Genomic DNA, 16,326 nt, shown 5'->3' on the forward strand with positions numbered 1-16,326 from the left:
CACAGCATCCTAGTTCTAAATAGTGGATATAATTATCTGCATTAATTATACATACAGTAAAACCTTGGTTTGAGAGCATTAATTTGTTCCAGAAACATGCTTATAATCCAAAGTACTTGTATATCAAAGCGAATTTCCCCATAAGAAATAATGAAAACTCAGATGATTTGTTCCACAACCCAAAAATATTCACATAATTCAAAATACTGTAATATAATACAAAATAAAGAAAACACAAGATATAAAAAAATAAATTAACCTGCACTTACCTTTGAAAACCTTCATGGCTGCTGTGAGGGAGACAAGATAGAGGAGGGTTATTGTGTAGGACGACTTTCTTTCTTTCCTTTTTAAAAATTCTTTTAATTTTTTTAGAATTACGTTCATTATGTCTAATGGAATCACTGCTATCCATTGGCTCAATGAAATCTTTTTCTTTTTGCACAACTTTAACAAGGAACCTATCCAATGACACTTGCTTTTGCCTCCTTTTGAGGATTTCGTGGAAATGTGACATTGCATTGATGACCACTCACAATCTCACACAGAGAGACAGAGAGAAGAACCATTGGCTCAGTTGTGATCATGTGACGTTCAGCGTCATGTACTACTCGTATTGCAAGATATCACTTCTTTATCAAGTTAAAATTTACTAGAAATGTTTGCAAGTTTGGGGGAGTACTCGCAGAACAAGTTACTCGCAATCCAAGGTTTTATTGTACCCCTCTTATCTGTATTTGTTATCTATTGCTGTACAACACATTACCCCTGAATTAGTGACTTAAAACAATAAACCTGTGTTATTGTACCCCATATCTAGCTATTCCTGTGTTGTTCTGGTTCAAGGTCTTTTATAAGTTTGCAGTCAAGATGTCACCAAGGGCTGGAGGGTCCACTTCCAAGAGCATTCCTTTTGTGGGTGGCAAATTAGTACAGGCTGTAGGCAGGAGGCCAAAGTTTCTTGCCATGTGGAACTCTCCACAAATTGCTCAAGTGTACTTAAGATGTGATGTTGGCTTTCCCCAGAGTGGGTGATCCAAGACAGCAAGGTTGAAGTTTCAATCAATGTCTTTCATGACCTAGCTTCATAATCTATATACCAGTATATCCACAATATTATTTTTGTTACATATGTCCGCCCTACTCAGTGTGGGAGGTACTACACAAAGATGTGACTACCAGGAGACAAGATTTATAGAGGTCATTCTGGAGGCCAACAACCACAGCAGGGAGGCCTGGGCACAGCTGTGCGGTGCTGATGCTGGCTGGGTAGAACTTGTGGCCAAAGCTGCAGCTGGGGTTCAAGTCAAGGAGGGTGAAATTGTCAGAGCACTGTGTCAAGGCTGGGCCACCACCCGGACTCCTTCCCCTGCTCCTGAGGGTGGACCAGCATCAGGATCACTGGGCCTGAGAACAGGGCTGAGGATTTCCCTACTTCTTCCCCCGTCCCTTCCTGGGACCCCAGGTTAGGGACAGCAGGGGCAGGAAGCCTAGTAAAACTCTTCAGTGCCCACCCACCACCACTAGTATCCTGAGGGCGAGGTGAATGAGCCTTTCCCGCAAAGATGAACATGGGCCAGGACCTACCCAAATCCACCTGGAACTGACAGGATAATTCCACGTTCCTGGGTACCACCCTCTGGATACCCCTGCAGTTAGACACACAACACATCGGCCCAGCATGATACCGGAACTACACTTCCCAGAAAGCTGTGCTACAAGCTCGTCTGGATCTGGAGGTCAGAGCGGCTCCGGGACCCCGATGCCTTCTGGGAAATGGAGTCGTCTGTCTGCGCAGCACAAAAGCTCCCGGGACTTGTAGTTCGTGTCCGGTCCGCGCAGGCGCACTTTCCCGCGACGGTGTTTGGCCTGCTCCTTTGTGGTGGTCGTTGGATTTCTGTGGGAGGCGGGTCCGTCCAGTCTGCGAGACAGCTCTTCGTACCCGCTAGCTCCAAACCTCTGAGCCCGAAATCGGCCTTGGTCCCCTCACTCGGAGCCCCGGGAGGAGCGCGGGTGATGGGGCGTGAGCGCAGGCTGGAATGTGGGACGCTTGCTGAGCCTGCCTGACCCCGACCCTGGAAGTGCGCAGGGGGCTCCGCGTGCGCGACCGTGAAACCGGAAGCGCGTGTGTGACCCCACGGGGCTCCCAGGCAGGCTGTCCCTTAGCCCCAGGAACAGGACCCGTGCCTCTGGGCCTAGCCTGGGGCCGGAGGTTGCAGAGCTGCCCACGCGTCTGGGCAACGCTGCCGAGGGGCGCGATGGAGACCCCTGCTCCAAAGCCCCAGGAGACAGGTACAGCGTCGCTGTCTGTGGATTTGTATTGGAAGAGACCGAAGGTGAATTTTGCTGCTGTGAAATTCTATACAGAGAACCCAGAAACGAGAGCTGTATGAACGTTGATGAATCTTACCTACCCAAAGTTAAGCAAAAAGACTAACAAAATGATTACGTTTATACCAAGTGCAAACACTGGCAAAACAGAAACTATTGTTTCAGATGTGACTGTAAAGTTAAGCAAGGAAAATACTGTAAAGGCCAGAGAGTGTTTAGCTGGGGAGTGTAGGAAGGTGAGGGAGAGAGATGATAATAGAAAAGGTTACCAGGACAAGGGCCCGGGGTGTTTCTGGGACACCATTAGTATTTATTTCATGACCTGTGTCAAGAATTCCCTGGATGTTCTCTTTACAACTGTCCGTTCCAATATTAGGTTCTTGCACGCCCTGTGTGTGTGTATCACAATCAGAATCTTTTAAAGATAACCACAATCCCATTAGGCTGGCTATTAAAAAAAAAAAAAAATAAATTTTTAATAAAAAATAACATGCCAGCGTGAATGTGGAGAAATTGGACCCTTTGCACTGTTGGTGAGAACGTAAAATGGTGCAGCCACTGAAAAACAGTTGGAAAATTCTTTAACTTTTCTTTCAAAAATTAGAAATAAAACTACCATATGATTGCTGGGTATATATCTAAAAGAATCGAAAGCAAGATCTGAAAGAGATACAGACTATGTTTATAGCAGTATTAGTCACAAGAGCCAAGAGGTGGAAGCAACCCAAGTGTCCATCCACAAATGAATGGATGAACAAAACTGGTTTATCCCTACAAGACAATATGGTAAAGCCTCACATGGTGTGACATGGATGAACCTGGAAGGCATTATGCTAATGGAAATGAGCCTTGTCTCAAAATAACAAATGCTGTATGATTCCACTTATGTAAGGTCCCTAGAGTAGTCAAGTTCATAGAAAGTGCAATGGTGGTTGTCAGGGGCTGAGTGGAGGAGGTATGGGAAGCTGTTGTTTAATGGGTCCAGAGGTCTGGTTTTGCCAGATGAAAAAGTTCTGAGATTGGTTCCTCAACCACGTGAATATACTTAACACTACTGAACTGTACACTTAGGAATGGTTAAGATGGTGGATGTTTTGTTACGTGTGTCTTTACCACAATTTTGAAAAAGTTAAGGAATGTTAATAAAATAATGATTAAGGTGTTAGTGCGAACAGAAGTTGAAAAGACCCTGGGAGTCCAAGGAACACTGAGTCGCATGGCCTGTTCATGCCCTGATGGGTCTGACAAGCTCTCCTCGTCCAGGAAGGGCATCCCTGAGAAGCCTACTCCTAAAACCCCTGCCTTGGGGGGCCTGGGAAGGAGCTCAGATTCAAAAGTGTGTCCAGGTAGTTGGAGCAATGGTCCAAAACTTGGGTCACAGGACACCGTCCGTCCATTTGTCCATTCCCTGAACACTTGTGTGGTGCACTGTGTTGGGGGCCTGCCCTCAGGGCCATGGTTCTGAGTGACCAATGGAAAAAGTGTTTGGGTCTTGGCCTGGCACACACTAGGCCCACAAGGAGAGGGAAGAGCTTGTGCATATCCAAAGACAGTGTCAGCATCTGTGTAATGGCATAAGTAAGGGGGTCTCGTGAGCTGTGATGAAAATATCTCTCCTTTATTGTAAAGAAGCATCCAGTACAAGTAACGCACAGGTGCTAGAGAAGTGTTAGAAAATCGAAACAAGCACAATAAATATTAATCCCCCAAGGGGCACCTGGGTGGCTCAGTTGGTTAAGCGTCCGACTTTGGCTCAGGTCATGATATGGTTCATGAGATGGAGCCCCGCATCAGGCTCTGTGCTGACAGCTCAGAGCCCAGAGCCTGCTTCAGATTCTGTGCCTCTCTCTTTCTCTGCCCCTCCCCTGCTTGATCTCTGTCTCTGTCTCTCTCAAAAATGAATAAACATATAAAAATTTTTTTTTAATATTAATCCCCCAAGCCCCAGAGAGAGCTCCTCTTAACTTTTTGGCAAACATTCTTGTGGGCTTTCCCAGTCATATTATGCTAATTATTTTAGTAACTATATTATATAATACTTTGAAACTGGTAAGCCCAGTGGAATGTTCACATAGAAACAGTACTAATGGAAACCAATTTGACAATAAATTTCAATATTTATTGAAAAAAAAAAAACCAATTCCATACATTAAAAAAAAGAAAAAAAGGAAACAGTACTAAGCAAGGATCTAAAATGATCTCAGAGGGGCGCCTGGGTGGCGCAGTCGGTTAAGCGTCCGACTTCAGCCAGGTCACGATCTCACGCTCCGTGAGTTCGAGCCCCGCGTCAGGCTCTGGGCTGATGGCTCGGAGCCTGGAGCCTGTTTCCGATTCTGTGTCTCCCTCTCTCTCTGCCCCTCCCCCGTTCATGCTCTGTCTCTCTCTGTCCCAAAAATAAATTAAAAAAAAAAATAAAAAATAAAAAATAAAAAAATAAAATGATCTCAGATGTCAGGTTGATAGTTACTAATTTGAAAGTATTATTTCTCCCTATTTTTAACAGATGTTTATTTATTGGTGCGCTTGGGTGGCTCTGTCGTTAAGCGTCCGACTTTGGCTCAGATCATAATCTCACGATCGTGAGTTTGAGCCCCTTGTTGGGCTCTGTGCTATCAGCTCAGAGCCTGGAGCCTGCTTCAGATTCTGTGTCTCCCTCTCTCCCTGCGCTTCCCCTGCTCACACTCTGTGTCTCTCTCTCTCAAAACTAAGCATTAAAAATTTTTAAGAATGTTTATTTATTTTTGAGAGAAAGAGCACACACACGTTAGCGGGGGAGGCGCAGAGAAAGAGGGGGACAGAGGATCTGAAGCAGGCTCTGTGCTGACAGCAGAGAGCCCTATGTGGGGCTCGAACTCATGAACCATGAGATGACCTGAACTGAAGTCAAATGCTTAACTGAGCCGCCCAGATCCCCTCTCTCTATTAATAAATCCCTCTTGTCCCACTTTCCACCAACCACCCATTCCTTTTTTTTTTTTTTTTTTTTTTTTTTGCCTTTAAACCAGAACTCCTCCAAAGAGTTATTTTTGCTGTACCTAATTACTCTCCTCCAGGTCTGTCTTGAACCCATCTAAGCAGGTTTATGCCCCTGCAATGGTAACACAACTATCTTTGTCAAGTCCACCAGCAAATTCTATGTTGTTTGATCTGTCATCACTGTCTTCTCTTGGCCGTGGGACAGCGCCTCTCCTGGTTTTCCACTTGCCTCTCCAGGAACTTCTCAGTCTTCATGTTGGTCCCCCACAGCCCCTAAGATGAGAGACCTCTCTCCCCAAGACCAGAGGGCCTCAGGGCTGGGTCTTCAGAAGCCTCCCCTCTTCTATAGCTGCACCAACTTTGAGGAAGCGTCATCCAGTCTTGCAGCTTTTACTGCCACACATGTGCTGATAATTCCCAAATTTATGTTTCCTGCTCAGATTTCTGCTCTGAACTCCAGGCTCACTACTCGCCTGCCCACTTGGCACTTCCCCTTGGATACCTAATACCCCTGGAACTTAACATGTCTATAAGGACTCCTGCTCTCCACACAGACCTCCTCCTCCCCCTGTACTCTTTCCCATCTTAACAAACGATCATTTCTTTCTTCCAGCTGCTCAGTCCAAAAATCTTGGAGTATTTCTTCACTCTGCGTTTTTTCCTCACATCCTGCCTTGGATCCATTCACAAACCCTGTTGGCTCTTTCTTCACAAGGTATCAAGACTGTGCCCCTTCTCAGCTTCCCCCCTGCTCAGCACCACCCCTCCCTGGATCGTTGGATTAGCCCCTACCTAGTTTCCCTACTTCTACTGGTTCTCCTCTAATAGCCAGATGATCCTGTTCCAGAATGAGCCTCACCATGGCCTGTGAGGTCTTGTGCCATCTGGTCTCCAGTTCTGAGTTCCAACCTCATCTTCTGTCACTGGCTCCTTCACTCTGCTCCGGCCACACCGGCCCTTCTGCTGTATCTGGAACTCAGTAGGCACACTTCTACATGATAGTCTGTCTGCTGGCATGCTTTTCTCCCAAATACCCACGTGGCTTGTCTCCTCATGCTTTGTTACCCTCTCATCAGGAAACCTTTTCTGGGGGCGCCTGTGTGGCTCAGTCAGTTAAGCATTAGACTCTTGATTTCAGCTCAGGTCATGATCTTACAGTTTGTGAGTTTGAGCCCCATGTCGGGCTCCATGCTGATGTTGTGGAGTCTGGTTGGGATTCTCTCTCTCTCTCTGTCTCTCTGCCCCTCCCCTCCTTGTGCTCTCTCTGTCTCTGTCTCTCTCTCTCTCAAGATAAATAAATAAAAGAAAAAAAAAAGGAAACCTTTTCTGAACCTCATCTCTAAAATTGTATCCCCTCCCCCACATTCTTTATCTCTCTACTTCATTCGTCCCTTTCTCTCTTCACTGTGTGTGTTAATTATCCCTGCATAATAAATTACCACAAGATTTAGGGACTTAAAGCAACAACAAACATGTATTATCCCACACTGCTTTTGTGGGTCAGGATTCACGTGGATCAGGATTCACGAGCAGCTTAGTTGTGTGCTTCTGGCTTGGGTCTCATGAGATTGCTGTTAGACCGTCTGCCAGAGCTGTGGTCGGCATTAGTAGTAGGAGGGCCAGGAGGGCCTGAACTGTAGTAGTTCAGGCAAAAGGAGACTCAAACTTGAACTCTGGCAGTGGGGGAGGTGACAGGGAAGAGGGATTTGGGTTGATGAGACTGTAGGGCTTGATATCAGAGCACAGAGGTGAGGCTGAAGACCCAGCCTTGGAACCTCCCATTTCCAGCCTGAGCAGCTGGACAAATGGAGGTGCCATGTCCTGAGATGGGGACACCCAGTGAGTGGATGATGTGGGTGAAATGTAATGAGTCAGATGCTGGCGACGTGTGGAGGGGGAAATCCAGGCCACTGCAGACTCAGAGCACCAGGGAGGGGACTGGGGTGGAGAGAGGATTTGGTAGCTGCCCTAGTACCAGGGAAGGGTGAGGCTGTAGACTCTGATGAGGTTCTTTCAGGAGACGGTGTGACGGTGATGGGTGGGACAGAATGAGAAGAGCAGGTGCAGGAGACAGAGAAGAGCTAGTTTCTTTTTAATCTACTTATTGCCATATAATTTAGATGCAATAAAATGGGATGTGATGGGATTTGGCATATAAATCTGTGTACCTACCACCCCAGTTAAGGCAGGGAAAATTTTAACACCCCAGGAAGTTCCATTATGCCTCTGTACTCAATTCCTAGTGTTCCTCACCTCAGGCAACCCCCAGACTGACTTCTGTCATCATAGAATTTGCTTTAGAACTTCATGGATTGTGCGTCAACTATACTTCAATTAAAAGGAAGGAAGGGAAGAAAGAAAGAAAAAGAGAGAAGGAAGGAAGGAAGGTAGGCCAGGAAGGGAGGGAGGGAGGGAGGGAAGGAACGAAGGAAGGAAGGAAGGAAGGAAGGAAGGAAGGAAGGAAAAGAAGGGAGAGAGGGAGGGAGGGAGGGAGGGAGGAAGGAAGGAAGGAAGGAAGGAAGGAAAAGAAGGGAGAGAGGGAGGGAGGAAGGAAGGAAGGAAGGAAGGAAGGAAGGAAGGAAAAGAAGGGAGGGAGGAAGGAAGGAAGGAAGGAAGGAAGGAAGGAAGGAAGGAAGGAGGGAAGGAAGGAAAAGAGAGAAGGAAGGAAGGGAGGACTTCATTGAACCATATTTTATGTACCACTTTTCATCTGGCTTTTTTTTTAATTATTTCATTCAACTAAGTGTTTCTCAGATTCATCCATATCATGTGTGTGTATTAGCAGTTCATTCATTTTTATTGCTGTGTGTTATTCCTTGTATGAACATGCCACAATTCATTTACCTGTCAATGAGCACTAGCTTTTAGCTCTTATGAGTCAAGCTACTATAGTCATTTGCATACAAGCTTTTCTGTGGGCATATATTCTTATTTCTCTTGGGTAAACACCTAATAGTGGAGTAGCTGCTGCCTCATAGGATAGGTATATGTTTATCTATGTAAAAAAAAAAAAAACAAACAAAAAAAACTCTGAAACTTCCAAAGTGGCCAATCTATTTTACATTTCCACTAACGACGTGCAAGAGTTACATTTGCTCCAGATCTTTGCCAGCACTTGGTATTGTCAGTCCTTTTAATCTTGGCTCTTCTAATGGCATGTGGTGCTTCCTCACTATGTTTTTCATTTGGATTTTCCTGTTGGCTAATGATGGTGAGCATATTTTCATATGCTCATATCACCACTTTTATATCTCATCTTATGAAGGTCTAAATCCCTTGCTCATTTTTTTTATTAGGTTGGTTGATCTCTTGTTTTGATATATAAGAACTCTTTCTTTACTCTAGATGTAAGATCTTTACCATGTATGTGTTATATGTGTATAGGTATGTGTTATCATGTATGTGTTCTGTATGTGTTATATTTGTATATTTATGTGTATTGTCTGCATTACCACATATATAGTGAATATTTCTTTGCAGTCTGTGGCTTACTGCCTTAGGATCCCCAGGGCCACCCTCAGGCTTGACGTTTCACTAGAAGGGCTCTAATAGGACGCAGAAGTTATTGTCTCATGCTTGGTGCCTATTACACCAAGAGAATACAGAGTAAAATCAGCACAAGGAAAAGGTGCATGGGGCAAAGTCTGAAGGAAACTATGCACAACCTTCCATGCATCCCCCACCAGTGGAGTGGCAAGGGATGTCCCTAATTCCCTCAGCAGTGAAGCGTGACAACATGCGTGAAGTGTCACCAACCATGGAAACTTAGCCAAGTCTAGGTGTCCAGTGTCTGTATTGGAGGTCAGCCACGTAGACATACTGCATGACTGACCTGTCACTAAAGCTCCGGCCTCCCAGATGGGAAGTAGGTGTCCACCATGAATCACACTGTGAGTGTAAGCTATCTAGACAATCTGGCAAGGCCAGGGTGCCTGAAGGCCTCAGGCTTGCAAAAACACTTTTCTTACCCAACAGACCATTTTAGGAGCTCAGTTCCCAGGAGCTATCCAAGGGCCAGTTCTGAAAACATGCCTTCCATGGGAATATGCAGGGTGTGAGCAAACCAGGCCCATAGAGTTAACCCTTTCCTACATGCCCCCCTTTTTATTTTCTTAAGGATGTCTTTTATAGAGCAGACACTTTTTAAATTTTGGTGAAGTCCATTTTATCAACTTTTATAGCTAGTGATTTTTGTGTCCTAATTAAGAATTCTTTGCCTACCACAAGGTCACAATGATCTCCTCCTATATTTTCTTCTAGAAATTTTATAGTTTTAGCTCTTCTGTTTATAGCTACAATATAATTAAAATTAATTTTTTTGTATTTAGTAGAGGTCAAGGTAATTTTTTCTTCTGACAGTTGTATCAGGAAGTATCCAACCAGGAGACAGAAACTGCACAGTAGTATAAACAGGGAAAGTATAGTATAAAAAATTTTAAGTATAACATGGGATTGGAGTATTAAGGTAAATAAGAAATAAGAAGACTGTCACATCCTATGACCTTGCTTAGTTTATTTATTCAGTTTTAAAGTTGTATTGTGGATTCCTTAGGCTTTTCTGTGGAGAAAATCACATTGTCTGCAAATACAGTTTTACTTCTCCCCATCTAGTATTTATGCATTTTATTTTTTTCTTTCCTGTTTTATTTCACTGACTAGGACCTCAAGTACAATGTAAAATAGAAATGGTGAGAAGAGACGTCCTTGCCTAGTTCCTAGTTACCCTATCAGGGTAAAAACATTGATTATTTATTTAAACATTATTTATTATGATATGAGTTATAGGTACTTTTTGTAGATGCCCTTTATCAACTGGGTAACTTCATTCCTGGTTGCTGAGCATTTTCATCATGAACTAGTGTTGAATTTTATCTAATGATTTTCTGCATCTGATAGTACAATTTTTCTCCTTCATTCTCTTAATACAATCTTAATGTGATTAATGACATAAGTGTTCTAATGTTAAACCAACATTTTGTTTCTGGGGTAAACTCCACTGAGAGATGTGCATACATATACACCCACACATACACTCTTATGCATATATATACACCTACTAGTGATTTGCTAATATGTGGTGAGAATTTTTGTATCTATGTTCCTGATATTGGTGTTTAATTGTCTTGTAATGATTTATCAGGTTTGGGTATCAAGGTTATGTTGGCCTCATAAAGTGAGTTAGGAAGCATTCCCTTCTTTTCGATTTTCTGACAGAGTGTATGTATTTTGCCCTTAAGGGTTTGATAGCATTCATTCATCATTGAAAACCGTTTGGGCCTTGAATTTTCTTTATGGGAGGAGAAGGTCCTAAGAGAGAAGTGGTCTACACTATAAATGCCTCGTAGAGATCAGAAAAGGTAAGAAACCCAAGGAAAAAGCCCTGTTGTTTCTTCACAATACAGAGCCACAGGTGCACAAGTGGTCGTGTCCTTTGTGCCCCTGTTGGGGTGCTGGGGGAGAGGTGAGCGATCCTCTCTGGACAGATTTGAGCCCCACAGGAGCAGGCACTCATGTGTCCTCTCTCTCTCTCTCTCTCTCTGCAGCTCTTCCTGGAGCCAAGGCACAGGTGACGCTGAGGACTTCGCTTTCTGTGCAAGTGGGAGTCAAGGAGGTGTCTATTCTTTCATGAATTGACTTCTCTGACCTTTGCATGTATATTTATTGGGGTCATAATGTTTATTTAAAACCTACTTCGGCAAGGATGTGGGAAAAGGGGAATATTTTTGCACTGCTGGTGGGAATGCAAACTGGTGCAGCCACTCTGGAAAACAGTATGGGGCTTCCTCAAAAAATTAAAAATAGAACTACCGTACGACCCAGCAATTGCACTATTAGGTATTTATCCAAAGGATGTAGGAGTGCTGTTTCAAAGGGGCACATGCACCCCAATGTTTATAGAAGTGCTATCAACAATAACCGAAGTATGGAAAGAGTCCAAATGTCCATCAACTGACAAATGGATAAAGATGTGGTACATATATACAATGGAATATTACTCAGCGATCAAAAAGAACAAAACCTTGCCATTTGCAACAATGTGAATGGAACTAGTATATTATGCTAAGTGAAATAAGTCAGGAGAGAAAGATAAATATCATTTTTTCACTAGTATGTGGAATTTACGAAACAAAACAAATGGACAGAGGGGAAGGGAAGGAAAAAATAAGATAAAAAGAGGGAAGCAAACCATAAGAGACTCTTAATTACAGAGAACAAACAGAGTTGCTGGAGGGGAGGTGGGTGGGGAAGGATTCTTGGTAGCCATTATTAATATTCTCCAGATGAGCCTATAGTCAAATATTTGGAAAAATATATGTTCAACAAAATATTTTTCATTATATTACCCAATTACTGAAAGTTTCTGTTCTTTCATTCCATTTTTTCTTAAGGAAAAATCAACACACAAATATACAATGTCAGTCTCCCTCTGTGATCTTTCCTGAAGAATTTATTCTTCAAGTATATGGTTAAGGGAGTAACCTCTACCTTTAAAAGTGCCTTTCTATTTCAGATACTGAACTTCTGAAAGGAATTATCATGAACATGAAAGCTAGATGAGAGAAGCTCTTACTCAATAAGATCTGGGTAAATTAATTCCCGAACAGATCTGCATTTTCTCATCATATTTGTCTTACATATTCAACCAGAAACAAAGAATCAATTTACAGCCAAACCAAGTGTCTGTGTCTCCATTTAAAACTTTAAATGTATTTATTAACTTTCAAAGCCTCCTGCCCACATGGGTAAGGATTTCATTTGAAGAACAGGTGGTTTTTTATAACGTTTATGTTGTATACTCATCCTTTCTTGACTCATTCCTATTAACTAAAATGATTTAGAACTTTAATAGGCACTGGTAACTTGTTACTTTTGAAAAATCAGGTTGCAAAATTTTATTACAAATTAAAATATCTTTTAAAAATTCTCAAGTTGAGGGGCACCTGGGTGGCTCGGTCGGTTAAACGTTCAACTCTTGATTTTGACCCCGGTCATGATCTGACAGTTTGTGATATCAAACCCCATGTTGGGTTCTGTGCTAACATCATGGAGTCTACTTGGGATTCTCTCTCTCTCTCTCTCTCTCTCTCTCTCTCTCTCTCTCCCTCTCCCTCCCTCCCTCCCTCCCTCCCTGACTCTCCCACGCTCACACCCTCTCTCAAATAAATAAACTTAAAAAAAGTCTTAAGTTGATTATCTGCAAAATTTTAAAGTTGTAAGTATTTAGTTGAGTTCATTCTCATTACTGGGATTACATTTCAGCTTGTACTTGTTGGATGAACTAAACCAGATGAAGGAGAATGTGGTGTTTACTCAGCCATTGTCTGACTATCCTGGGGGGACATGTTCTCAGCTGGTGAACAAGCTGTCTTTGTTCCTTTGCCCTCGTGCATTTTGGGATTATGTGGGTGTCTACTACAGTGACTGGGGCGCTGAGGTAGCTGCTACCCTGGTCAGATCTCTCAGGCTTTGTCCTCTCATGACTTTGGTGAGGATGCCCTGCGATGATGTGGCTCAGCCATCACACCTGGTCTGGCCCCCTGGCTTCTGCTGCCTTGGGCCACGGGCAACATCAGTGGATCTGCTTTGGTGAGGAGGCTCCATTCATGGCAAGGTGGGCACCACCACTTGTAGAGTCTTTGTCTCATGGAGAAGAGACCCCCCCACCACTCATGGGGTCTCCAGCTGTGGTGATGAGCACACTATTACCTGGGGAATTTCTGCCTATGGGGTCTCTACCTCTCTGGGATAGGGCATGTCCTCCAGTGGTGGAAATGATGCTGTTTAGCCCAGCTTTGCCCTTGATCTCCTCTTTCCCTCTCACTCTGTTCTGACAACTCAAGTATTCAGACCTGAAAGCCCACACTGGGAGTTGGGGGGAGGAAGTGGTCCTGAGGTCCCAGGAGTGGATGAGCACAGGGAGACCCCAGGGAGGGGAAGAAAGGGATCTGGGTGGGTGCAGGACAGAGGACTGTGAACCCCAGTTATTCAAGGAGGAGAGAGATGGGGAGGGCCCAGGGGTCTGAGCAGGAGGGGCCAGGAGAGGGTGCTGCATGCAGATGGAAGAGTAAGAAGGAAGATCCACACAGTTGAGGTGCAGAGCCACAAACAAGCTGTCCTTTGGCATCGTTCTGCACATCACAGCACAAAGTCCCCTCTCGTGTGCTGTGCCCTGACCAGCCTTTCTTCGGTAACTTGTCCTGTTCCAAATTATTTAATAGACATACTTCCTCTTTATCTATCGCTTCATCTTAAAAACAACATCCCTCTCCCTCCTCCTTCAAATATAATTTCTACCCTGGAATTTCTAAGAATCTTTTTCTTGATCTTCTTTATGGTCCTACCGCATATGTCCCTAAACAGTAGACTGCTCAATGCACATGTTTCAACTCTGTTAATCTGCCAGAGCTGCCATAACAAAGTACCACCAACTGTGCAGCTTAAACAACAGAAATTCATTTTCTTGCCGTTCTGAAGGCTGGAGGTCCAAGATCAAGATGCCATCAGGGCTGGGTTATGGTGAAAGCTCTCTTCCTGGCTTGTAGATGGCCCCCTTCTTCTTGTGCCCCCACATGGCTTTTCTTCTGTGTGCATATACTCCCAGTGTCTCTTCCTCTTCTTACAAGGACCCATTGGTTTAGGGCCCCAGCCTTATGACCTCATTTAACCTGAATTGTCCCCTTAAAGGCCCCATCTACAAATAGTCACATTGTGGGTTGGGACTTCAACATATGACTTGGGAGGAAGGGACACAATTCAGTCTGTAACACTGAATAAATGCATATTCCATGGATTCGTCTACAATTTGCTGTTTTTGCCCTTGACCTCATAGTCCAGCAATTCTCGCAACTGTCTAGCTGTCATTACTCTCCTGGAATTTCTTACTGCACAAACTAGAACTTCTAGGAGAATATCGTCATAGACTCAGTGTTGGTGTCTTGCTGTTGCTTGAACCAGACTCACTAAATGTCTGGTGTTCACATTCCCACTGCCTAACACTTCCATGTGTAACACCTCATGACCCAGTGACATTCCAGGACGTGGCTGTAGAATTCACCCAGGAGGAGTGGGAGCATCTGGGCACCACTCCGAGGTCACTGTACCAAGAGGTCATGCTGGAGAACTATAGGAGCTTGGCTTCCCTGGTTAAGAGTGGCCCTGGGCCCACCATCTGCACTGGCCTGGGGGGCAGCACCAGGCAGCACCCTGGAAAGGACAGGGGACACAGTTGCCATCTGCTCAGGTTGTCTGCCTAGCTGATGGGAAGAGGGGAGATATCAAGTAATTTAAATAAGTGATTTTTTTATATTAAATAAACACAGATATAATAGATTATAATGACAATATGTATGATTTTAAAAGATGCAACAGAGACTAGAAAGGGGTTTTGGACTCTCAGAGGCACAGTCTACTAACAATCCTTGAAGGCCTGTGTGCACCAACTCTGCCAATATGAGTTCGTGGATGAGGAGTGTGTTCTCTCTTCTCTATCCAGACCTGAGGCCTCTGAACCATGGAGCTATATTTTGATGTTCAGAGGACACAGACCCAGGGCATTTCTGCTGTGTATCCTCTGCATTGTAGGAAGCAAGAGGCTGAGGCTGCCCCCACCCCCACCCTGGCGTCACCCATCTTTCATGCTGCAAAGTTCCTGAAGACAGGGAAAAGGGGGCAGCCCCTGGGCACACACTTGTCACTGGCCCCAACACCTGTACATCTTATCTTTCTCGGGCAGGGTACCAGGATTTCAAACCTGATGTGATCTCCCAGTTGGAGCAAGGCGAATCGCCATGGATGCTGTGGAGGGACATTCCTAGGGACCCCTCTCCAGGTGAAGAGATGGGAAGGAGGCCTGGGGGCTCACACAGAAGGCTGTCAAGGAAGCTGGAAATTTCTAGAATCACAACAGAGAAATCCCCAGGGGAAATCAGAGCTGCCTCCAAAACAGTCCCTACACAGAAGCTGCCTCCTGCCCCTCCCGCTCCTCTCCTGTATGAGCCCTGCCCCTTCAGGGGTTTACTTTCTGTCTAGGCCCCTCCTACCCTGCACTGACTTTCTTCTTCCCTCTTCTTGGATGTGCCCCCCCACCCCGCCCCCCGTGCTGCCAGGCATTCTGCCCTCTCAAGAGAAGCCCATCTGTGGTCAGTGATGCTGCTTTCACCTCCCTCCCTTTCCTGTCATCTGTTTGGTCACCATCATTTCCCTCTTAATCTACCTTGAATGTTAGGTAAGTCTACTAGGAATGTCCACCACCTGCCAGAATCCACACCGTGGTTTTCTGCTTCCTGCTGCATTAATTCCAGCAAGACTTTCCATAATCACTCCCCACTTCGCCTGGCTCCTCTGTTTCTTCTCACACCTCCTCACCTGTGTTGGATTCTGCGTGAGTCCTTTTTGCCCATAACTTGCTTACTTTGTGACCTCCCTAGTCAATTCAGCAGTGATCATGGGTTGCCTCTGAAAGCAGCAGGAGAATGGGTGCAAGAGGACCATCCTTACAGACCTGGTGAATTGGTGTTTCAGGGAAGTTAACTGTGGCAGCTTACCAGATGGACAAATAAGGAGAAGAGGCTGAGAGATTAGTGGTGACATTTCATAATGACCCAGGCACACAGTGACTTCAGGTTATACCTTTATCTGCTTTTCTTCTGCTGGTCCTTATTCCCATGATTCCCCTAATTGCTGCCCCCTTGTCCATTCTCAGTCCCAGTTTGCCCCCTTTAGTCATTCCAGAACAGCAGTCCTCATTCATTTCACTTACCAGCACCCCTGTAACCATGTGTGTGTCCCTATTCACTTCTTCCTTGCTCCTGTGTACAGTGGCTCTTGGTTCACATAACATTTGAAATCAGTCAAAGCACCATACCTCTGGAAAATCAAAGTATGAAAGTAATAGTAACATATTATATGTAGCTTTGACTAGGTCACACTTTTTGTCTCTCTAAATAGTCAAGTATCCTCCATTTTTAAAAATTTCTTTCAGGCCAAAAGACCAGATATAGAACTGCAGAGTCAAATCTG

The 16,326-nt window shown here is 44.6% G+C and overlaps 1 long non-coding RNA gene across 1 annotated transcript; it reads left to right on the top strand.

Moving 5' to 3' along the window:
- Positions 1–1,469: 1,469 nt before the first annotated feature.
- On the top strand, positions 1,470–14,189 carry LOC132665666 (uncharacterized). The gene is made up of 3 exons (XR_009604216.3): positions 1,470–2,336; positions 10,545–10,664; positions 10,851–14,189. It is a non-coding gene; the product is annotated as an uncharacterized LOC132665666 (long non-coding RNA).
- Positions 14,190–16,326: the final 2,137 nt, after the last annotated feature.

Source organism: Panthera onca, chromosome D3 (assembly GCF_046562875.1).
Source record: "Panthera onca isolate mPanOnc1 chromosome D3, mPanOnc1 haplotype 2, whole genome shotgun sequence".
Taxonomy (NCBI): Eukaryota; Metazoa; Chordata; class Mammalia; order Carnivora; family Felidae; genus Panthera; species Panthera onca.